We start from the raw sequence: 25,171 nt of genomic DNA, 5'->3' as shown, positions 1-25,171 counted from the left end.
TCATTGGCTCTTCATTGGTTTTTTTACTTTTATAAATATGTGATGAGTCTGTGGTGTACTTGTTTCCATCATATTTGATGACAGTATTGCTTGCCCAAAGCAGCACATTTTTGAAACTGAGCTACTGGCCTATGACCTACCAGTGCTCATCAGAAATGACCCACAAAGCCCATCTGACAAAGGAGGTTGGGAAAGTTTAAGGAGTTACACGTGTCTTATTTTAACAAGAGTGGAAGTAAAAGGTATTCGATGAGCTGTTTGAAGCAGTTTGGCTTGCAGTGTGATGAGAATTCAAATTCACTGATGTGAGTTAGTTGGCTTGTTGAAAATTTAGTTGTGGTTACCTATTTAGATAATATACTCTGTTTACTCGATGATGTGGCAGAAGTGTCTTCTGAACATAACAGCCAGTTTAAATACACAATATCTTTTTCAGCAGGACTGTAGCCACATTACCTCTGAGGACGAGTCAGAAACGATGCATTTCCACAGTCCCACCATCGTCATCTATCCAGTTTTTCTAATAATCTGACAGAAAATTGCCACAGGAGGAGAAAATGTTCAACTTCCTGTCCAGCTATCTATGCAGACTACTCACCAACAATGTTACCTGAATGCTTAACTAGGTGTTCACTCTCAATAATACAATTTTCTGCACTGCAGTGTTTGAAGATTATTTTTATGTCATGTGGAACTAAATGCATATTGGGATTATTGCTAGGTTAATTAACAGCAGTAAAAACACATGCTGCCCAAGTATTCTAGCTAAAAAAAAAACTGTCTCAACTTGCTGCAGTAATTTCAACTAATTTGCACTGTAAAAGTCATTTATGAATACAAATTAAATCAAATCCAAACTAACTTCTTTGATTTTGCTGTGTTCTCTGAGCAGCTAAGCAGGAAACAGCTCATTTCAGTCGTGCAGGTTTTTGAACCAGGAACCATGAATTATGTTTTTTCTCATATTTGTTGGAAGTTTTTGCATTAAATACATTTATTTATGTTACCTGGCTCATCTGCCATCAATCAAGTATCTGATTTAAGGATACCTGAGCTAAGCCGTGTGAAGAGAATAATGAACCCAGTTTCATCAGGTCAGAATAACTCCAATAAACTCCAAAAGAAGCTATCTTGCTGTTCCTAGCACATTGCTTCCTAGCTCATACACCTGCTCATCAGAAGTTGCAAAAGGTGCATCTTTTCACCAGCAAGGCTCAGCTTGTTTTCCTCGCCGCTGCCTTTGTGTCTGTTCATCCATCCGAAAAATTGTCCGTATTATCAAAGCCTCGGTTGTTGTGCATGTTAACAACCCTATCAAAGAATTCCTCTAATCAAAGAAGGATTATGATTAAATTATACCATGCATATAACATGAATATATAATTTTAATCAACAAAAGGTGATGCAAGAAGATTACCATTATACTTTCCCAGCCCAAAATAGCAATGTTTAGAATCTGCATCTTCTTATTCTGGTTTCATTAACCTCAAAATGTCATAGACTGGTGACTTGCTCGGATATTCCTACCTCCAACAAATGATTGTTGAAAAAATAATATATAGGTTATTTTACAGCACAGCCAGACATTATTATTCCACACTGATGACAGAAGATCTTGGCAGAAAAGGAACAAATGTTGATTCTGCCTTCAAATGTTGAGTTATTCATAGTCATTTCGATTTTACACCTCTCAAGCTACAGTAAGTGAAGGACTAACTACAGCAAATTACAGCTAGAAACACAAGACAATGCCATCTCCTCCACCGCAGGTGCAAATAGTGGCGTTAGGTTTGAATTTTTATTGAAAAGGGATTTAATGACCTAGAAGGATTCTTTCCTTCTCTAAAGATTAACAGGCCATTGCAAGTACTCAGTGTTGAGCTTTCTATATTAAAAAATAAATTTACCAATGGTTTCATCATACCACATGCCAACTCAAACCCATTCCCAAATCTGCAAATCCAGATGCAGACTATTTCTTTGCCCTTTGTTGGGTGACTGCTGTGAAATGTAAAGCATCAGCTAGAAGTTTTGTTTGCATTAACAGCACCTTAACAGCTTTGTTAATCACATCTGCAAGGATGACAAAATGGTCCAAAACATATTTTTGTGTAGGTTCTCAGTCATCCAGGTCATGGGTGTCTTGACAAAAAGTCAAATGGATTTCCAACTTAGCCAGCTGAGACTCTGTGCATCACCACCAGAAATACTCCCTGTGGTGAAGGACCCAGAAACTGGAATCTCCAGATAAGGATCCATAAGTGCCTGGTTGATCTGCACAGCCCATCTGAAGGTGTTAAGCAGAATACTTTTATTAGCATCGAGCCAGGTGTACAGGTTGAAGTTACTACTGCAGATCCATATATGACACAGATGTTTCAATAAAGAAGACAGCTTCACTTCTTTATCCAGTTCTTCATCCATCAGCCTTTTTCAGTTCCAAATTCAAATGGTGGAAAGTCCCTGGTATTTAACCCGTTTTGGGAGTTTCTCTTTCGGAGGTGGCCCTGAGGGTTGTTGACCCATCACTGATCATACGAGACGTCACATGAGCCAGGGTGTGCAAAAAGGCATGGGTCATTACTCGGGATTAGAATCGAGAACCAGTTCTTGTAGAGCAGTGGTCCCCAACCCCCGGGCCCCGGACCAGTACCGGTCTGTGAGTCGTTTGGTACCGGGCCACAAGAGTTGAGGCTCGGGTGTGAAATTTATGGTTTTCAGGGTTTTTATCGTTTTTTATTGTTATTTTTATTTATTTTATTGTTTATTTATTTTATTTCATTGTTTTATTTTGTTGTATTTATCCGCGACACCTTAAAGGCCGGTCCGTGAAAATATTGTCGGACATAAATGGTCCGTGGCGCAAAAACAAGGTTGGGGACCGCTGTTGTAGAGAACTGGCTCCCAGCAGTCCAGTTCGTTGGAATTGTTAGTCTGCCTGCCTATCAGCAGCTTATAGGTTCCACTTGCGCTACAATCAGCTGATTTAAGTTCGTGTGCCGGAGCAGAAAATTGTGGCGCAGTCTACAGCGTGGATATGGACATAACTTTTACTTTTGTTGCAGGAAAGGACAAGACCACGATGGTAAAATGCGTAATGCATCCCCCACAGAAACAACCATATTATCCTGTTAACACATCTTCAACTCTTTACAAGATCTGCTCAGGCAGCATGCTAACGCTAAGCTAGCCAAGAATGCAGAGTGATATTAAAGCTGAGTGTATGCAGATCTTTGGATTTGTGTTCATACCTAAATATTAAGATACAGAGTGGATGTGTGTCCTCATTAAGATAGGATTTGTGTTGGTGTGTGGGACTGTTTATTTTGTTAAACGTAATGAGTAACATAATGAACCGCTTTCTCCTGGGAATAATTAAGTAACTCACTGCATTACTTTTAAGAAAAGTACAAAAGTGTTTTCTAGTGTGTGTAATCCATTACTTTTTTGAGTAATGACCCCAACACCACTCACAACAAACAGAGGAAATAGCTCCAACATGCACAAACATGTAATGTCTTTGATATGCTGCTTAGCAATGATGGTGACTCTCAAAGCGCAGCCAATGAGAATCGATGAGGAATTTAACTAATAAGTAAAGTGAAGTGAAACATCTTCACAAACCTAAAGAAATCCAGTTGTCCCTTTTTTTCAAATACTCTCACAAATCCTAAACGTGCTTTTTCTTGGTCTTCCGTTAACACCATTTTCTTGCCATCACAGTTAATTGTGGCACTTAGATGCCAGTAAGTAAAAATATAAGAGACAAAGTTACACATTTCATTTTTTCTTTCCTGTCTTATCCAACACAGGTCGGCATGATCTTAACCTTTCTGGTTATGTGTCTCCCTTTCAAACTGGTCCTCATACAACCTGTGTGGCCATTCACTCTGTCATGGCTTAGTGTTTTTGGTCTCTTAACTCACATCTGTTAAAAAATTAAACTCTTCTATTATATAACACTGAAATGTAACGGGGCGCTGCAGAACAGCACACACTCTACGGTGGAGAGTGAGTAATGACGGCACTTACCCACTTTCGGCAAGCTCCTTTCTGTCACTCTCTCTCTCACACACTGTATACTGATAAACATACAACATAGAAAGTGCACTCTCTCTGTGTCTTTCTCTCGCGCACACACACACACACACACACACACACACACACACACACACACACACACACACACAATAGACCGATAGATATAGAGAGAGAACGTGGGGGCCTATTGCAGATGATTTGTTTGACATTTTAAAGTACAGTACCTTTCCACGACTGCTGTTATTTTACTCAACACAATAAACTGCACTTAAATATCAATACCATTTTAGCCAGGATAACCAAATTTGACTTCATATTTGTGACAGCGGCATTTTACCAGCTTTTCAGATATATCGTCTCTTTTTATTGTTTTTTTATTCCATATGAAATAAAGTCTCAAATAGACATCATTCTTCAACTCGGAGTGGCTAAATGTTCCTTATCTCAGCACAGCAACCCAAGTATTAAGGGAATTACTGAAACAACATGTGACTTTTGTACATTTAAAGACCACACAGGCTTAGTTTGCAATTCTGTAGTCCCAAGTGGCAGCAAGAGATAACACTTTGAATTTCTGGCGAAAAAAATGTTTGAATAGCTTCATTACTGGAAATGATGTAATATGTTATTGTTATAAATGCAGAACTAAATTCCCTATTTTTTTGGAGTGTGATAAGGCTGGCTATGAAAAAATCCCCATGACAGGATTTGTAAGTCCAGCTATCTGTAAACTGAGTGCTTGAACATGTTAAAAGAAGCTTGTCTATGCTGCTGGGAAGTTTGGGCTATTCATTGTCCTTGAAAAGACCACCAGCAAGGATTTGGGAAGGAAGCAAGCTTAGAATGACATCAGTGTAACATCTTCAAATCAGCTATCTTCAAATCACAAACAGCTAGGTGGCAAAACGTATAACTCGATAGCAAATACTCTAGACATGCAACAGTTAAATAATAAACAATAGTACTGTAGCCGCTTCGCCTGTTCTTTAACAACACTGTAAATGTTTGGGAATTGAGTTCACAGGATTAGTAAGGACGAGGTGAGGGCAGATATGAAGAGAAGAAAAGTGGTTTGTCGGGATGACCTGTGGAGGTCGGAGATGATATCCAGTGACATCTCCTCCATATCCAAGACTATCCTTACTAATGTGCCATTGGAGTTAAAAAAAAATCTACTCCTATGCATCGAACATGTAGACCAAAATGATCAGTAAGTGAAAATGTATCTGTTGCATTGATAAATTTACAGAATCTCATGTACTTGCTAGTGTTAGCTCTGTTTCCACAAACGTGGCGATGGTAACTGATGTCAGAGCAGTGAAAGCAGAGCCAGTCTACCATGTAAATCTCCCATCAGTCCCAGGTCAAAAAGCGTCTCTGGACTAACTAACTGGACACAGTCACACCAATGAAACCGAGACCCATCCATCCAGATGTTCCACTGTCGTGACCCCCAAAGGGAGCAGCCAGAAGAAGAAGAAGAAGAAACCTCGGAGATCCGAGGACACCAGTTATCCTACTTTTGAAAGCAAAATGTTGTCCTTTATTCACGTAGGACAGCTCAAGAGTTTCAGTCTTTGTTTGTTTTATTTTTTGTTTCATAATGCGTATTTTGTTCCAAAACTGATTTGTTAAGCATTAACTGTACCTTTATATGTACTAATTATTTATGCTATATGCACTAAACCCTCCTTGCCATGACCACGCCAGTTACATTAGAGATGCTCTTGACTTATGCACTGATAACAAGGTTGCTAGCCCGTCTCCCAGAGGATGCAGCCTGATGAGCATTTGCCTCAATGCCTTGTTTTTTTCTTTAGCACTGCAAAAATTTAGCTTGCATTTGTATATAAATGTTAGCGATTTCCACTATAGAATTATTTCTGTATTTAATGAGTATTCAAAGATTTGACTGGAGTCTCCTCATCTCCTCATCATTTATTTAGCGTAATCCTTTACACTTTCTCACTGAGCACCATCATTCTTGAATTGTTTAGCCCGAAAAGTCTTTTCACGCACTGATGAATCCATCACTATAAAACTCATCCTCTCTGCTCTTTTTATACCTATATTTATGTCACAGATGTCACAATAACCTAACTATTTTCCTGCCCTACCCATTTTAAATTGCTATATATGAAATTTTTTGGCGCTTTATGAAAGCAATAACATTTCTCAGTTTCAGTAAAATTCCACTTAAATTCAGGGTTTAGATGGTTTGTATTGTTTTTATGTACATGTCACAACATTTTTAGAAACAGGGTTTTATGATTTATTTAAAGATTTATCTAAATCACATACATTAAATTGGATTTTAGACATTCCCAAAAATTCTTAATAAAGTTAATGTCAAAATATAAACAATGCTCATGTTGCTTCACTCTATCTGCGCTTTTCATCTTCTTTCAGCTTTTTATTTTGGATGGATCCTCAAGTCAGCTGCAGCCCCAATTACCGAGTTAGATTAATAAACTGGGTGTGTTTTCATTTGGAGTGTCGTGCCCAGAGCAGCTTTAATGTGCTCTGAGACAAGCCCGTTGCAGATTGGAGGCTCTTTCAGGACACACTCGTGGCAGATGAGTCCTAATGCACAGGGAGTGGATGTGCAGCTGTGTGGCATACAGGACAGAGGAGGAGGAGGATAGAAGGACGACAGCGGGAGGATAAAGGGAGGGAAAGCAGGTGGGGCGGTCAGGGTGGAGGAGGAGACATCTGCCAGGAGGGCTGGCTTGGCTTGACATTGGAGGGAATAGAAGGAAGAAAGAAAGTCTCTCAGGCATTCCTCTCTACCCATTTATCAGTCTCTGCCTTTTCCTCTCCACCGTTTTCACACTGCATCTGGACTCACTCTATCCTTTTTTCCTTTTCATCACCAGTGTTGGATTTCTCACATGGCGTCACTTTCGTCTTCCTGACCAAGCTCTATATGTCCTCTGGTCTTTCATCCTTTTCTCTCGATCCTTTCATTGCTCTCTATCTCTCGTTGGCACCTTTCTTTTCCACTTCTGCCTCTTTGTGTGTGCTTTTTAACCATTTTCACATGGCTTCATCTTTTCATAGGGAAAGCTTGCCGTCACATTGGTGCCAGTGGTGTCTAGATTGTGCCACCCTACCAAGCGAGTGGGTGTCAAACGCAGACATTGGCACAGCTTGCCAAGGATATGGCATCACACTGAAGCCAGTGGCTGCAAAGAAACATGAATATATGTCTGCAGCCACCCACTCGCGTAAGACCTGATACCTTTGATTTACTTTGAACTGAAGGCGTAGCTCTATTTCAAATAAAATATAATGTGAAGTCCTTATTTTTTGCCACAGTTTTAATGCTGGAGATGGTCAGATTCAAACTGTCCAGATAAATCAGTTGATACCCTTGCTACCTATAAACTGTATAGTAACATCAAGTCGAGGTAGATTTATTTATTTATGTATTTATTTATTGAGTGGCTGCATGCGGCTGCTTTTCATATATACAGTTTCAAAAGCCCTAATTTAAATACTGTGTTATGTTTGACCCATCAACATTATATTTAAATGCTTTGATCATTTTATGGTTTTCACATTTTATCAGCTTTCATTAGCAGGTAACTGTTAAAAAAGCATAATACATGAACTGTGCACTGATCTTAATTTTTTTCTTGAAGCTCAGAAAAAAGTGAACAATGACACAAAAGCAATATCTAAACTAAAACTACTAAAAGCATCTTTTATTTATATTCATCAGAGGTCTATAACATTTTTGCTCATGAATAGCTTAACAATAAATATGTTAAACAGGCTATTAACGCATGACTCTGTGCAGTCCTGTGAAAAACTAAGTAAACCATCACTGCATCTGTGGGTATTAAGAGGCAGCCAGGTGCAGTGAATCAAATGCACTTGATTAACTGATCATCAGCAAGTGTGAACACCTCTGTAAAAACATAAGCTTTGGCATTTTGCTGGTCTGGAGCATTTGGTGTGCGTTAATCTGCCCACGGCTCAGTAAATATACCCAAGGTCAGACCGGGCAATGCTCAGAGAAACTCCAAAAAACCCAAGGGCTCCCAAGGCCTCGGTTAGTGCATTAAATGTTAGAGTTCACAAATTAGAATGAATTAGAAAACGCTGAATAAGTGTAGCTTGGAAAGTTTGCCAACAGAACGCCTCTTCTCTCTAAAAAGAACATGGCAGCACAGCTTAGGTTTGCAAAGTTGCATCTAAACAAACCAAACAGTCAAAAATGATCTGTCCAAATCGGTCCGACAGTAAAGTTTGGCTAGAATCTAGTCATGTAACAATATAATGACCACAAGCAAAGTCGCAAATCTACATGAGAATGGCTGGAAGAGAAAAGAGTCAAGGTAGTGTAATGATTCGGCATTTCAGTCAGGACCTCAACCCAACTGAAATGCTGTGCAGAACCTAAAGAGAGCTGCACACAAACCTGAAAATGAAGCAACGCTGTGAAGACAAGTGGGTCAGCAACAATGTGAGAAACATGCCGAATACAATGCATGATAAGTTACTGCTATGACATGATTTTTAAAACTCACATTTGGATATTGGTATAGGTTAAAAAAAAACTCTCTCTCACTCTGAATCACCAGTGGAATTCCTTCCACTTGCTATAAATTCAGTCTAACTACAGAAACCAGATTCTTTGCACAGAAAAGAGCTGCAAACTTTTCAGAGCCACCTTTCAGGCCTACAGGCAGTGAGTATTTGATAGTTGAAAGGCAGATTTCAGTGGAATATTCCTTTATGTGAACTCTGCTTGCTCTTCTCAGCCTCCACCTGCGTGCAGCGCTGCTGTGCACAGAGACAGTGTTTTATTCATAGCTTGGTTTTTGATTCTAATTTGAGCCTTTTGGTGGAAAGCAACCAAAGAGCTTGCACAGAAACAGGACTACAGCAGAAAACACTTCAGGTAACTCAAACTAAGAAATGCATACATCAGTTCCCTTATTAGCAGGCAAAATTCATAACATGTTTGAAACAGTTAACAGAGAAACAAGTGTTAAATCTTAGTGTTGAGGTTCAGCACTGGTGTGACAACAAAGGAAGAAATGAGGGGTAAAGACTTAGAGGAATAAAGAAAAGAGAGAATGTGTCAGAGCCACGAGAGATAAAAGATCTGCCAATGCGACTGACAAGTGAGAGGTGAGAGATTTAAGACATTAGATGGATGAGAAAGAGCTGGGAGGAACGTACGCACAGACATACAAAAGCACATTATGAAAATGCTAAAAAAACAGACAAAAGGAATGATGCAACAAGGACAAAAGAACTGGAAGAGGCAGGTAGAACTGATTCACATTGTGTGATCTCTTTAGTAAAAAAAAAGTGTGTTTTGAAATGCTGAGGCCGAAATATTTCACCGTCTTTTAAGTTGTAACAGAGGTCAGCACAGAGTCGGGCGTTCTTTGGAAAAGGCAAATAACATACTGCAAGTAAATTTGGAGCCAATAAATCAGAAATGGCAAAAAACATTTTTATGAAGCCTCAACATCATCCTAGCTGATCCTAGCCTGGAGTTGTATGTGGAAAAAAAGATGCTTTATTCATTAAAAAGTAGAGGTAATTTGAAACTAATACCTGCTTGCAGAACTGTTATTGTAACCGTCTCAAACAGACTCAAACACATGCACTCAGCATATAATGAAAATGATTAGAACTGAGACCCAAACGCAGACAAAACACGCACAAGCTGCACCCTCCCTTGATCATGACCGCTCCGGTCTCGGTGGTAGCACCCCCGAGATCAGCAGTGCAACAGCAGGGTGGCGACTGGCCCGGGCCATTGTGATGACCCTGCTCTGACAGAGTGTCAATACAAAGCAATTTACAAGCGCATGAAAAATCGACCCTCGATAACAGGCAATTTCTCTGCTCCGCTGCCTCAAGAGGCATGACCTGCCTCGCGAAAGTGGGCAAGGAGGGGGTGGGAAGGCAAAGAAGAGGAAGAAGAGGAGGTGATCTTGGTCCAGTGGATGTGATTACAGCGCACTGTGCTCTAAGGAGGGATGGGCGGGGGTTGACAAAAAGTGGAGCAGTAATAGGGCAGGGAGGTGACCCGGGGCAAGTGATTGTAATAGTGATGTGTGGAGGGGGAAAAAAAAGATTGTGATGAGTGTGATGGTTGGATTGCAGAAAATAAATCAGGGAGGAGGAAGCCTGAAAGCTCTGAAATATGCAGAGCTGACAATGACACGCAGAGAAGAAGAAATTATTATCCAAGCGACAGAAAAGCAGGGACACAGCCGCTTGACAAAGCAAGGTAGTTTGTGGAGTAGGAGGGATGGGCCGAGGTGTTGCTGTTGTTGATGAAATGCGGATTGTGTTGTGTGTATTTGTGCACGTGCGTGTGTGTGTGTGTGTGTGTGTTCTGGAGGCCACAGGTGAGGACAAAGATAATGACCTCATTCCTCTTCTCTTTTGCCGAGACACTTTTTTTCCACAACAGTCTATTCATCAAAGCCTCTATCTGTCTCTCCATCCCTCCTCCCTCCCTTCTTCCTTCTAATTTTGCTCCCTCTCTGTTGAAAAGCCAGAGGTCACACCTTCATCCAAACAGACAGGAACACACACACACGGAGAAGGAATAAGTGTACTGTCTGCTTATCACAAACACACAGACACGGAAGCAGATTTTTTTTTTTAAAACAACACTTCAAAACGACATCATCTGACTCGCGATCAAAAACTGCCAATGTGCCATAAAATGGGAAGAGAGGTGCTGTAAAATTAACCACAGTCATCATAAATAAATGCTCTGGACAAACAATCATGACTTTTTAAACATTCTTCAACAAAAAAATGCTTGTGAGAGGTTTCATTTTATCAAAAAGAGGGGTTATGGATGCTGTTATCTTTCATTAAAGTTTTATTTTGTGCTACCAAAATTTCCCAGCTGCTAATGTGACTGTGTTAAAGGGCGAGGAGTTAGTGGCAGTGATGGTGTTTGGTTGAGGGTGAAAGGTGGGTACACTGCGGTGGTCACCAGTCTATCCCAAGGGTAACAAAAGATTTATGTTTCTATGTGAAATCTATGCTGTAGCTACATTGTAACTACAAACCCCTCTAAACCTGTACGAGGTAACCTACGCCGTAACCTGATGTGCACCTCCCTAGAAATGTAACCATCTACCACATCGACGCGGCCCACAACTATTGTGACTGGACTGTTCAGTACCGTGAATTCCTCTTGGATATTTCCAGGAACTTTTTACAGGAGGAAAAAGAGAACTAGCATTTTATTTATTTATATTATATGGCACCTCATATAAAACACCTGGACATGACTACAATGTAATTAACCCATAATTCACCACACACCAGCATTAATGTCAGCAACGACAACATTGTAAGCTCTACAAATATTCACTGTAAAAGTCTAATGACTGAATTACGCTTCAGCTGGAAATCTACATTGTAGGTTATCACACAGATTTCCTGCTGAAGCATAAATCAGGCAGAACCCTTTGTGTGAACTTACAATCACACCTACCCTGTAGGGTCAATTGAGAGTCACCATTTAACCTAACGTGCATCTCTTTGGACTGTGGGACAGAGCTGGAGTGCTTGGAGAGAATCCATGCAAGTACACAGAAAAGTCTCAATTCGTTCGTGGGTTTGAATCTGAGACCTTGTTGTGAAGCAACACTGTTAATCAATGCACTTCCAAAATAGCTTCTGACAAAGGTATTCAAGCTAAAAATCTAAGAAAAAACAATAGTCTGCCAAACACAACAGAAAAGACATTTTCTCACAAAGAGTTCAGGTCACAAGTCGCACACAGCTTGAATACTGCCAAAAGGAACCCACCGACACTCAGTGAGCCATTCCTCTCAGCTCTCTGGGCTCAGGTGATTAGCAAGTGGAATCAGCTGCGTTCAATCACCTGCCACGGAGAGGAGAAGGAGCAGAATCTGAAGGAGAACAGAGGAGAACTCAGCACACACACTTAGCAATTTCATGAATGATGATGACAAAGCCTACAAGTTTTTTATTTGAATCTAACCTATCAAATAGCTGAAGTAGCTGAACAGGATTGCATCATCAAAATAGGTTTGTATAATTTAAGTAGTAGCTGCAGGAGTGCGGGATGTTATTCCTCACTCTGACTTCACATTTGGTTTTCTCAGTGCTCTAACTGCGCGTGAACCTTCACCTCACCAGTGTGGAAACATTTCCTCTCCCCCTGCTCCCTGTGGGTTTGATCAAGGGATTTATGAGGAGTGTTATCACGGTTCGGCAACCAGGTCCTGAAATTCAATCTTATATTTCTTTTAGGTCAGTCTGCATGTTCTAGTGTCTTCCTTCCACACAGCCCTCTGCATGCTAATCAGTAAGTAAATAAGATTATTACACTAAAAATATTAAGCTGTAGGGTGTATAAAACTCAGTGTATCTATAATGTGAATTGTGTTGATATGCACAAACACAGCTCCAACAGTTCTGCCAAATCTTTGTATCGTGAGAGCAACAAAAGTAAATCAGGCTATTCAAAATGCATCCTAACAAGCACTGGAAGTTATACAGCCATCATCCAAACTGTAGAAGACATTCACACCCAAATTGGAGGGCAGCACCAGTAACAGTTGATTTTTGTTTTGTTTTCGGGGGGTTTCAGGAGCAAAATTAATCCACAGTCAAAGTCAGCATAGCTGAGAGAAGCAGCAGGTTTGGAAAAAAGAAAACAAATGTAACTGCAGGATTATTAAGAACTACAGAAACTTTCTCCAGGCACTGCTTTCCATCATTATCCAAGGTTTAAGGCACCGAGAGTCAGTCTGAAACATCTTCAGTTTAACAGTTGTTCATTGGAGCTGTTATGTCAAGTTTAAACAGATTCTAACAATAAGCAACCCTGAGATTAAATGTAAAGTCGTGTATCAAAACATTGCTTTGCAGTATTTCAAGGATGGAGCATCTGAAAGAATTGAAAATGGTTTATGAAAGAACTGAATTTAAAACATAAACTATTTGGTGATTATTCTCCCGTGAAGCATAGTGTGTAGGAGGAAGTAGGACAACCACCAGGAGTAGAACTAGCAACTAGTAATTGACTAGGAGGTTGACTAGGGGGTTGTGTGGTAAGCATTTCAGGTATTTTCTTTACTCATTTATACAATATAACAAATATATTATCATATTAGGTTTGCTGTTAGCCAAATTTAGGTTACTTTGGTTGGTTTGGCAGTGTTAGTTTTTATAGAATTTCGCTAGCTACTTGGCTAATGCTAACTGAATGTTTCTACAACGTGACTGGTCAGATGTAATGTTGATCCTCTACCAACATTATTTTGATGATGGAGGAACAACTCCAACACGGGGATATCAGATTGTGTGCAAATGGTCCCCAGATGGGATTTTAATGGGGCCATATGCCCCCCAACAACTTGGTTATAGGACCGCCCCTGCTTCCTGTATTTAAAACATCACTTAGCAGCAAAAGTAACACAACCTTATCAACATGTAAATTATATCTTATGTCTTATGAATTAAACTGTACTCTTGTGCTTGGTTTGGATTGGTTGTTTGGACCACTGTGATTTGATTCTTGCAAAGCCCTCCAACTGTTTCCACCTAACTCTGATTTGAATTTGGACAAGATGCAATCTCTGTAATGTTGTAAAAAATCATCCTTGCTAACGTGACAAGAACACTACGCATAAAAACTCAGGTGAGGATGAAATCCATCTCTGTTGAGGTTTGTCACATCAACACCGTTGCTGAAATTGTGGTATTAAAAACACAGACATGCTTCAAATAGATGAACAAGAGTGGAGTCACAATTTATCTTCACTTTGGAGATGGGTGTGACTGCCGCGCCATGAATTATGTGTAGGCAGAATACAACCCCTTGTCATTACACGAGCCATTTTGTTCAATGATTTAAGATATTCGGGAGTCCTGTATATTGAATGTCAGCCTGTATGACAGCGTGTTCCCGTTCCCTCTTGTCTGCATCGCCTTCCAAAGCTTTTCCCCGTCGCATTCTTCATTCAATAGTAATTCTCTCTTTCTCTCTGACTTCTTCTCCTCCTCCCTACATACTCATCTTTTCGCTTGTCACTTTCCCTTTATGTCAATTACCATCTCCCTGCACTTTTCCTGCCTTTCTCTCTGTCCCAGCTCGCCCTGCCCCACACCTTTTCTATTCCAATCCCACCATTTCCTCATTCTTTCCAGCTTTCATATACTCAATCCCCTTCTCTGTTTTTTCTCCCCATAGTGCTTCCTGCCTGCGTGCAAGATTTCCTCATGCATTTATTGTATATTCCTGCTGTTTTCCAACTTGCTCTCCTTCTTTCCCATCATATTTCCTCCCATCCCACACATTTATTTCTGTCCAACATGTAGAATCTTCTCTCCTTCTCCACATAAATCCCAGTAGTGAGTGAGCAACCTGAATCTGTCTCTGACCCCGTTCATTGTGCAGTTCAGGAACACCTTAGAAAACCAAGAGCGTGCTTACCACCTCACCTCACATCCACTCATGAGTGCACGTGAGGTCTGTGTAATCAAACCTGGAACAATATGGCAGCTAGCTTTTGTATGCTTGCACCACAAGTGCATTTCACTTGGCTGTGCTTGTTCTGTGTTTGCGTATGGAAGCCAGTTTGTTGGAGGTGATGGGTGTGTGTGTGGGTGAGTGTGTGTGAGAGCACTTTCCGTACAGTATGTTTATCAGTATGCCAAGCAGGGAGCCTTAAATGGATTTTAGCTGGAATGTATCAGCTTTTTTTCAGAAAGGAAGAACCTCAAGATTATCTCGCATTGCCAGTGTCTTAAATATGTGTGCATCTATTGTTTAGTGTGCGTATGTGTGCATGTTTATGATATCGTCTATGTGCACAGTGTCTGGTATGTTGTCTGTAATTGCCTGCGCCTTACCATCCATCACAGGGACGGGGGGGTTTTTTCTTTCTAGTCAAGAAACTTGTTCTCTCTTTTGCCGAGAGAAAAGGGGAAAAGTTTTTCCTTTTTCAAAAAATGCCTTTGACAAGTGCGTTTTCTCTCTCTCTCTCTTTCACACACTGAACATACATAACAAACTTTCTAGAAAGAGATTGCGTAGGGGGCTGGATGGGGAACAAGAAACCTCATATCTGCCAAGTAGAAAAACAATCAAAGCAGATAGCACTGACTTGTCAAAGAGTGTGACACCACCAGGTCCCACCCTGGGAAAATGAGAAACTTTGCACTCACACAAAACACAGCATCCCTGCAAACTTTGTTTTTTTTTAACCATTTTATATTCATCTTTTCTCTCGCGTCTATTAAACTTGCAACTAATGCTTTTGAGATTTATCAACCCTTACTTTTCGGGGAGATTTTCCTCACACTCGAGAGCGGCTATGCATTCGCACAGTTTGGTGACACCATTGTTGTCAAACGCTAATAGCAGTGACACTTGCAGTGACACAACCTGAACGCTAATTTCAATTTTAAATTGGTCTGAGATCAGATTTGCATTACAGTGAAACAACAAAGTCATTTGTGCTTTTTTTTACTTTTAGCTTTTCAAAGCTGTCGAACAGCCTTCAGCCTCGCAGCAGGACTACATCTCATAAGATCATGTTATCTTTTGACAGTTAACTCAAGAGACATTTACACAAGAAATAATTCAGCCTGGACTGGAAACACGACTCTTTAACTGGATCAGGGTGTCCAACTCCAGGCCTCGAGAGCCGGTGTCCTGCAGGTTTTAGATGTGTCCTTGATCCAACACAGCTGATTTAAATGGCTAAATTACCTCCTCAACATGTCTTGAAATTCTCCAGATGCCTGGTAATGAAGTGATCATTTGATTCAGGTGTGTTGACCCGGGGTGTTATCTAAAACCTGCAGGACACCGGCTCTGGAGGCCTGGAGTTGGCCACCCCTGAACTGGATTGTCTTTCTTGCCTCTAATATAGGGGTCGCCAACTCCAGGCCTCAAGGGCCAGTGTCCTGCAGGTTTTAGATGTGTCCTTGATCCAACACAGCTGATTTAAATGGCTAAATTATCTCCTAAACATGTCTTGAAGTTCTCCAGAGGCTGTTCATGAACTAATCATTTGATTCAGGTGTGTTGATCCAGGCTGATATCTAAAACCTGCAGGCCACCAGCACTTGCACCTGAAGATGGACACCCCTGCTCTGATATTTCAGTAAGACTAACTCTGGAGCAGGGTGACCAGGTGCACTACGTTATCTGGAATTGTGGCATTCATAAGGGCATTCATAAGGATGTGTGTGGTGTGCTGTTTTGAGTATATCAGCTAATTGTCAGAGACAAGAAATAAAAATCTCCTCACATTTGTGTGGCACGATAAAGCAGAATTTTTTGGGGAAAAAAATTGTCAAAAACTAGACTAAAATTCTTCAAACCTTTCAGAAACAACATGTGATTTTTATATCTTCTCAGTACAGAAACACGTTAATATGCGTAGTCACACACCACCGAGCTTGACAAGTCTATAGTGTGCGTGTGTGTGTGTGTGTGTTTGGGTCCACAGAGGCAGTGACCTGGACACGATGGTGGAGTGGGTGCAGTTAAATGGACCGTGGCTGAAGCAGTGGACTCAGTCACTCAGAGCTCTCCTTTAGGTGGCAGCATGGGAGCCTCAGCCACTTGGACACACTGGGAAATGACAGAGTCACAGCTCGACTTGCCAAATCAGCCAGGCTGCATGAAAAGCTGTGATGTTATTTCACAGAGAGCATAGAATAATATCGTTTGCAGTATGCACCTACGTAGTACTGATATATTTACCGACGGGAAACAACCTTTTCTGTCTGCTCGGAGCAGCGTGCCCCACCCCTACTTGAAACCTTTACAAATCCACTCAAAACTAATTTGAGATGTCAAAGCAAATTAATTTTAGCTGTCGGGTATCGAGAGTTTTGACACATAGGAAGCAGCAAGTGATCACTCAAAGCGTAGCTGGACTCACCAGGGATGGTTGCAACTGCTGAAAATGTTTGGGGTTTTTTTTATAATAATTTTAACTAATACCCAAAATATATTTGCACTTGATGTCGTTCACACGTGGTTTCTGGGTCACAAACTCCTTTACAGAAAGCTGAATATCTGATCTAAAGAAGCAATGGCATGCATTTAGTTTAGTTTATGTGTTGCTTGTCAGATTTCTGATCCATCTGGCATGTGACATAGATACACGCATGTTTTAGTTCTTTAGTGCAGGTAATTACACCCCAGTGGCTACCAAGAATCTAAGAATATGTCTCCAGGAGATTTTATTTTTCGACCTCTGATATCTTGCTCATCACTAAAAAGCCAAAGGATGGCTTTTAAATGTAAAATCTCATGGTGGAAATTTAGACTTGTAGCACAGAGGTGTAACTAATGATGTAAATGGCGGCCGATGATCAGAAACTCTGCTTACACAACACTGACACCGCGCATGGTGTCTCGCTGTCATGTACCGACGTATTGAAATGGAGCTGTCCCTAATGTTGTTAGTTACACCTGCACTTTTCCCGCTAAGAAGCATAGCAGGAATCCGATGGAGAGATAATATAATAACGGCATCGTATCGAGGAAAAAAATTATCACTAATTCTGCTGATGAAAATGGCTCGCTGTGGCAGCATGCTGCAGGTCAGATCCCATCTTTGTTCTCCAGCAGCCCAGTCATCGATCTGGCTGAAGAGCCCGACTCTGACAAGTGCCCAGGTGGTGGAAACGATGGAAGGGGCAGCAGAGATTGAGGAAGTGGCTGATAGGATGACGGCCTCATCTTGGTAACAACTCCCTGGACTCTCAGATCCTTTCACCTCCTTCCACCTCTCCTTCCTGTTTTCCTCCCTCTGTCTTCCCTTCCTGCGCCCCACAGGACTCAGTGGAGCGATGGAGGGAAACAGAGCCCAGCTACCTCCACCTGGTCATTATCAGACAAACACCTGCTGCCTCTTCCCCATGCCTACTATCCTCTCATGCTCTAAACTCTTGCCTGTTTTGGGTCCCTTGTTCTCACTCAACCCTTACTAATAGGAATATCTCATTTTGTTTTTTTGGCAGCGCACAGCTACAGGTGTGCAGAATAAAATTGAAAGTCAGTGTGCGTCTTTCATAGATGATCACAAATATGTTTATGTTTGTGAAGCTGACTTGTCCTCTGCCTGTTTTGCCGTTGCATTGAGAGGAAGGTGAAATGTGTTAAACCGGTCGTTACGTTCACTCTCAACTCTCTCCCAACAGTTCTGCGGTGATGCCTGTCCGCTAGGTTACCATGACTACCTGACACTGAAGGCACCTCTTCATCCATCTGTGCTGCAGCAGTCGCTTCCACCTTGCCCGGCTCTAACCTATCCACCCACCATTCCTTCCATCAGTTCTTCCCCCTGCAATACAAGCGGCATTCGCCCATAGAAAGGAAGATAAGGTCGAGGCTGCTGGCTTTTTGAAAGCACCGGCACCGCAAGAGCTGAACTCAGTCGACAAAAGCGAGGGAGCGACAAGCAACGGGGGCTATAAAAAATTCATGGCCAATAGAAGAAGGCCCTGGGAGTCCTGCAGTATGTGAACTGCACTCTGGAAACTTTTTCTCTATTTTGCAATCTTTTTTTTCTATTAATGTTCTCGACTGGATTCCAGGCTTTCCAAACTTTACTACATACATCTTTGTTGTCGAAATATACTGAGAGAAAAAATCAAATAAGTCAGACAAACTGTGACAGTGAATTTCAGTTTAAAATGCTTTTGCAGCCCTGGGCTGCAGGACTCGTTTAGATACGGTACTGTGCTGTGCATCGGAAATTAAACTATCAGGTTATTTTCACTCTTCTCTGTAGTGCTTTGTTTTCAACCAAACACGAGTTTGTGTGTTTAAGCCAACGGATGTTTTTCCTCAGTAAACATTCAAACATGTCAAAACTGGGAAATCTCAGGTTAAGAATGACTCCATTTCACAAAGAGGCAGTGAGCCTCGTCTTGCTCCCAACTTCTCACATATGGATGTTTGATCGCTTTGCATCATTTCAGCTCTCTGAGTCATCCTTTTTAATGTCTAAGTTTAATGTTGTAATCAGGCTTATTTTTAACCCAACCTGTCATCTTTTAACAAACCTAACCAAGAACTTTTGGTGCGTCAAGACCTCCATCCTCTGAAGGCTGCTTCCAGCAGGAAAACATACTTCACTGTATTTCAATGGCCTCCACAGGCACCAGATCTCAATCTACCTTTAGGATTTGTTGGAATGGAAGATTCACGTCATGGATGTGCAGCAACTGAATCTGCAGCAACTGTTTGATGCTATATGTCAATATGGACCAATATGGATCTCTGAGGAAGGTTTCCAGCTCCTTGTTGAATCTATGCCTTGGAGGATTAAGGCAGTTCTGAAGGCAAAAGGTAGTCCAACCTGATACTAGAAGGTTGCACCTAAAGAAGTGTGTATATGCCAGCCTCAAAAGCCTTTCACTTACTGCCACTTTTTATACCTCAGGCAGAAGGTGAAGGTTTTTAAAACAGGACTGTGTGCTTGTGGGCTTTAACACATCCCCTTGTGTCTCACAATACTGATGCCAGAGGACACGTTGTGCCTGTCTCAGACACCAGCAGCTTAGGCAAATTTGCAGTAGTTGACACCCCTTGAATGAAAACAGGTTGGGGAGTTCCTGGTGTCGCGTGTGCTGGTTCCCTTTCCAACTCGACGTTCAGTGCAACAGTTAATAAAAGAGAACCGTGATCACTGTTATTAATTCCACCTGTGCTTTTTCTACTGTGTCAAGTCAAAATGTCTACTGTGAAAAATGTCTATTGTACCAGAGATGAATGACACAGCCAGATATCTTCTGGTCTTTGGTAGTGAATGGAGTCATTTTTATGTGTTCTCGGCACAAGCTGATGTATGAGCTACTTGGGAATACAGACTGTAATATTCCGGCTACAGTACATAAAAGCATATCTGAACATTTGGCAGCTGGGGGTGGTTGGTAGAAGAGCAGAAGCAGCAGAAATTTCATATCGTGCAGTAATTCAAGCAGTTTGTAGCGTGGAGTAAGCAGCAGCCTGAGCAAGCACTGTTAAAGATTTCTGGACTGCTCTAAGATGAACTCTTAAACAGATAAAAAAGGAAAGACTTTCATCTTTTCAGGTAGTTCATAAACTGAAATTCAGCAGGTGATTGCTACTAATTTGGAAAAGAAATTTCCTGGTCACTACATGGTAAATCATACATTTTAAACAGTAAACTCTTCATACTTCATATCTGTATGTTAAACAGTTCTAGTAAAACTAGAGCCAGAAGGGGAATTGCCATGTTCAAATATGAGATGTACAAAGAAACAACTCATCTGGCCTTATTATTTAAAAAAGGGAGGAGTAATTATTGAGAACACAAACAGAACTGTAACATATCACAACTTGGGATTTTTCCAGGTACAAGTTTGCTTGGATGAGAAGGGCATCCATCTGCATGTAAAAGACAAAGGTCACTCTTTCAAAGAAAGCCAATGTTCACATTTTGGACAGAGAGGACAGATGGTTTGAAGAGGAGTGAAAGAAGCCATCTATCTCCACTGTGAACAGAGGCGGTGGCTAACGACACCAACTGTCTGCCATCTATAATCCAGTTCTGAGATCCCTTCCAAGACGCCTTAACGCCCACTCACATCTCTGCCATTTGACCTCAGGAAATCACACGATAGGGTGGGGCTAGGTTTCACAATGAGCTCACCCGAAACCTTGGCTGACTGTGACCTACACCTGTTTTCACACCTTGGCTCGTGTGATTAGGTAGAGGATCATTAGGAGGTCCATTGTCCCTCTTGGGGGGACACTCCCACAGGGCTTAAATCTGGGACTCTACACCATTTAAACTGAAGAAGCTTCTCAGATGAGAGGTGAAACGTCTTCAAGCAACTTAAAGAAGTCCAGACGCTTTTCTTTCCAAGTTCCTTAGACTACGATGACCTGGATGACTGAGAACCTTCACAGACAGAAAGACATCCTAGTTGTTTTTGCCTTCTTCCATATTTTCCCCTAAGCTATCTGCCTCCCGATTCTATCTGACTGGGCTGAAAGATAACGTTAAGCTCAGAAGAAGTAGTTGTACTAAAGTAGACACTTTCAGCTGTTTGTATGAATACGATGCCACGTGAGATCAATCATTGCATCCACATCTCCAAAGCTATTGTTTAAGAGTGAGAACCTCAATAAGGTTTCAAGTTTTGCAGCTTTATGACAGCATCCCATGAGGCATCTACACATAAAACTCAAAGGCCAATGAGTAACATCAGCAGGAGCTTATGCTGTAAGGTTTAAGCAGGTGTAGCACAGCTCCCCTGAGCACCGGTGTCTTCACCAACAAAAGTTAATTACACATTTCTCTTATCTTCTCTACCACACCCTGGTGAAGATCTGTACACCAGCAGTTGAACCTTGATCTCCAGGTAGCTGTCAACTCCAGTATGCACCCACCGTCCCTCCACCACCACCACCTCTACCCCCGTGGTTAATTAATTGAACTAATTAAGGCTCCCTGTGTTAGTTCCATTGCCAGGCAATGTCCACGCCTTATCTCAATCCCACAATGCACTTGATCACAAGCTGCCGTGTTTGATACGTTCCAAAGAAGTGATTAATTAATTCATGAGCGGCGGGTCGTTAATACACACCACGTCCCTCTGATATCAAAGTCGCGGCGGTGAATGCACGAGAGGCTGCGGGTTGTGTGGAGGCGGAGTGAAAGGAACATGTTGGGAGCCACTCTGATGATGAGGCCGACAGGCAGGCTCAACGTGAGGGTTAAAGGGCGAAGCGTTAGGCTGAACCTTTTGAAGACTTAAAGCATCTGGGATCCTCTGATACGTCTAATTAATAATTTATTGTGAAGTTAATTATGCTCATTGCAAGAGAATGTATCCTGAATTTTATTCACTTGACTGAATTAGAAACAAATGTAAACACAGCTTTTCCAGTACATCTGCTTCTTTCCCTTATCTTTAAAGAACGCACAGTGCAGTTTTATCTGCTTTAGACCGCGACACGTTATAATTAGTGAGCAGGGAAATAACGGATATAATTATTCTGCTTATTGTCTATGGAAGTGCTCTTTCAAGAGCCATTCAAATAAATGGAGAAAAATAAGCAAGCGAAAGATGTATACATATCTATTTGACTTCTTTGTTGTGCCCCCTCAAAGCTTAATGCCACAATAGACCTAAAGAGATTCATTCTTCTCTCCGAGGAAAAGCAGAGCCTTTCAAGTTTCACTGAAGCTCCAAGACAGAGAAAATTTTTAAAAGAATCCAGCCAAAGACACCCATTTGAAGATCAAAAGGGGCTGTATTGTGTGTATGTTTTCATGTGAATGTGTATGAGGGGCAAAAAGGAAAAGAGAGAGAGAGAGAGATCGCCGAGGACCATTAGCAACAGTTCCAGAGTGTTTTATCAATCTGGTGCACTCCATCAGATGGTTAAGTTGTGATTAAATTGACTGATGATGTCTTGCGTGGGAAGGTTGCAGGTGACCGGACTGACCTCCAGACTGCACGCAAACCACTCATGTATGTACACATGGAGCTGATGATAAAATGTATGCATGTTGGAAGCATAAAGACAGACTCTGCATCGTCGTGTGGAGGCGTGCAGGGTGGATGGGCTAATCGGACATATTCCTCTGGATCCTTGGAGGAATGACCCCATCACCTGGCAGAGAAGACGGTTAAGTCAGAGACCACTTCACAGCGGGGTGTGGGTCTCCTAAGAGAGAGAGAGTGTGTGTGTGTGTGTGTGTGTGTGTGTGTGTGTGTGTGTGTACGGGTTCGTACTATCCTGGTGGGGACCAAAATCTGACATTTACTATACTGGTGGGGACTTTCTGCACCGTGGGGACCAAAATCCAGGTCCCCTCGGGGTTGAAAGCAATTTTCACACTGAAAATGGGGTTTTAGTGTCAGGGTTACAATTAGGTTATGGTTAGGTTTAGGGTAAGGGTTAGGGTTAGGCATTCATTTTTAATGGTTAGGGTTAGGGTAAGGGGCTAGGGAAACCATTATGTCAATGGGATGTCCCCACCAGGATAGCAAACCAGACATATGTGTGTGTGTGTGTGTGTGTGTGTGTGTACCTGGGAGGAAAGGAAGCTTAAAGGTGAATGAGATGACAGCTGAAAGTCAAGTTCAGCTCATTGATTCTGAGCATTTAGACTTAAAGGAAAACGGGGAAAATACATCAAACAATTTAACTGATCTATATGATCATCATCCATACCGAGTGGCTGGACAGTGTTTGGGAAATTTGGTCCAGAAGATACCATAGAAGACCTCTTTAAAAGCTCTCCAATACTCTATATAGATTGTTATCCCATGTGTGTTAATCAGGCATCAGGAAGCTTTAGGTCAGTGGAGCAGGGAATGGATTTTCTGTGGCCCTGACGGAGGAGACTCGGTGCATAATGGCTTCTACCTGTGGAGAAAATAACAAGCCAGACGGAACGGAGGAACATCAGCCAATGATCTTTCATTCCACCGCAGACACTGACATCAAGTGAAAGCTTCTGCCAAAATGCTCCTGTTGGCTCGGAGAAGTTGACTTTAATTAATTGGTGAAAAGTGATTTTTTGCCCTTTTTTTTGACATTTTAATGCACTTAAATTATTTTTTAACTGCATTAAGGTATTTTTTAAACCTATTAGTCAGTGTGCAGCAAGGAAGACACCGCTGGCCTGGTTTGGCATCATTACTCTTCGACTAATGATCCGGTGCCTGCAAACTGGAAAAGTACATCTGTGACTTTGCCACTGCTTTGTTGTTGGTGATTGCAGTAACACAATGGTTTCCAATTAATAGTACGTCTTCCACATATATAAATACATTTTCTCATTTTTCCCAAATGGGTTCATTTTCAGTTATATTTCAGACTCATGATAGTGATTTTTCTCATTAATCTACACTCAAATAATAACAATAATAAAATATAAGACTGGCTTTGGTCAGGCGGGTAACCAAGAACCAAATGGTCACTACATGAATTATTTGGTGATGGAAGAACCTTAGAAATAGGGTGGCCACACAGAAGTCATATTCAAAGGCACCTGAACACTTTTTACACCAGGAGAAGCAAAATCCTCTGGTCTGATGAAACAAAGGCTGAGAAGATTTGTCTGCAATTTTCAGCAGTGTGGTTGAGGAAGAAATCATTTACTGGCACCACTGATACCATCCCTGTAATAAAACTGTGATTGCTGGTCACATAGAGGGCAGGTTTGATATAAAAATTATAGAACAATTCTCATCCCATTGCTAATATCTCAGGATGTAAAGTCTGGGTGCAACATGTTTTTGCTTAGTCTCTGTGGAAAGTGTAGATTGAAACCAAAACAAAAAAAATCGATCTTCGGTAAGACGAGTGCGACCTGCCGGTGTGTGATCTCTGACGACATTCCAAATGCACTCTGCATTCAGAGGGCAGAAGACCTAAAATACACCAGCAAACAGCTAAATCGTTGCTTGCTTTTCCATTTTTCTATCAGAAACCTGGAGGACAAGTATTAATCAGGCGTGAAATGAATTTATTATAACTGTTCGCAGTTTTATAGAAATAAGCAATTATGAATCACGATTAAAGTGATTGATTGTAATGTTTGGCTTCTAATTTTGCGTTCAAAACAAAATAATAGAAGACAGGCAGAGATTTATCATAATGCAATGTTTAACCTGCCATACGGATTTCTGTAATTATTTTGTCTCTGTGCAGTGATCACACAGTACTACACAGTAAGGGAATCTATATACTGCATTTAATATACAGGGAGTGCAGAATTATTAGGCAAATGAGTATTTTGTCCACGTCATCCTCTTCATGCATGTTGTCTTACTCCAAGCTGTATAGGCTCGAAAGCCTACTACCAATTAAGCATATTAGGTGATGTGCATCTCTGTAATGAGAAGGGGTGTGGTCTAATGAGATCAACACCCTATATCAGGTGTGCATAATTATTAGGCAACTTCCTTTCCTTTGGCAAAATGGGTCAAAAGAAGGACTTGACAGGCTCAGAAAAGTCAAAAATAGTGAGATATCTTGCAGAGGGATGCAGCAGTCTTAAAATTGCAAAGCTTCTGAAGCGTGATCATCGAACAATCAAGCGTTTCATTCAAAATAGTCAACAGGGTCGCAAGAAGCGTGTGGAAA

General features: G+C 41.3%; 1 long non-coding RNA gene across 1 annotated transcript; it reads left to right on the top strand.

Moving 5' to 3' along the window:
• Positions 1–11,936: 11,936 nt before the first annotated feature.
• On the top strand, positions 11,937–18,959 carry LOC102078574 (uncharacterized). The gene is made up of 4 exons (XR_002062064.2): positions 11,937–12,090; positions 12,316–12,370; positions 16,530–17,777; positions 18,235–18,959. It is a non-coding gene; the product is annotated as an uncharacterized LOC102078574 (long non-coding RNA).
• Positions 18,960–25,171: the final 6,212 nt, after the last annotated feature.

The sequence above is a fragment of the Oreochromis niloticus genome, linkage group LG5 (assembly GCF_001858045.2).
Source record: "Oreochromis niloticus isolate F11D_XX linkage group LG5, O_niloticus_UMD_NMBU, whole genome shotgun sequence".
Lineage (NCBI taxonomy): Eukaryota > Metazoa > Chordata > Actinopteri > Cichliformes > Cichlidae > Oreochromis > Oreochromis niloticus.
Note: the sequence above shows the minus strand (reverse complement) of the source record. Positions and strands in the feature narration are given on the sequence as shown.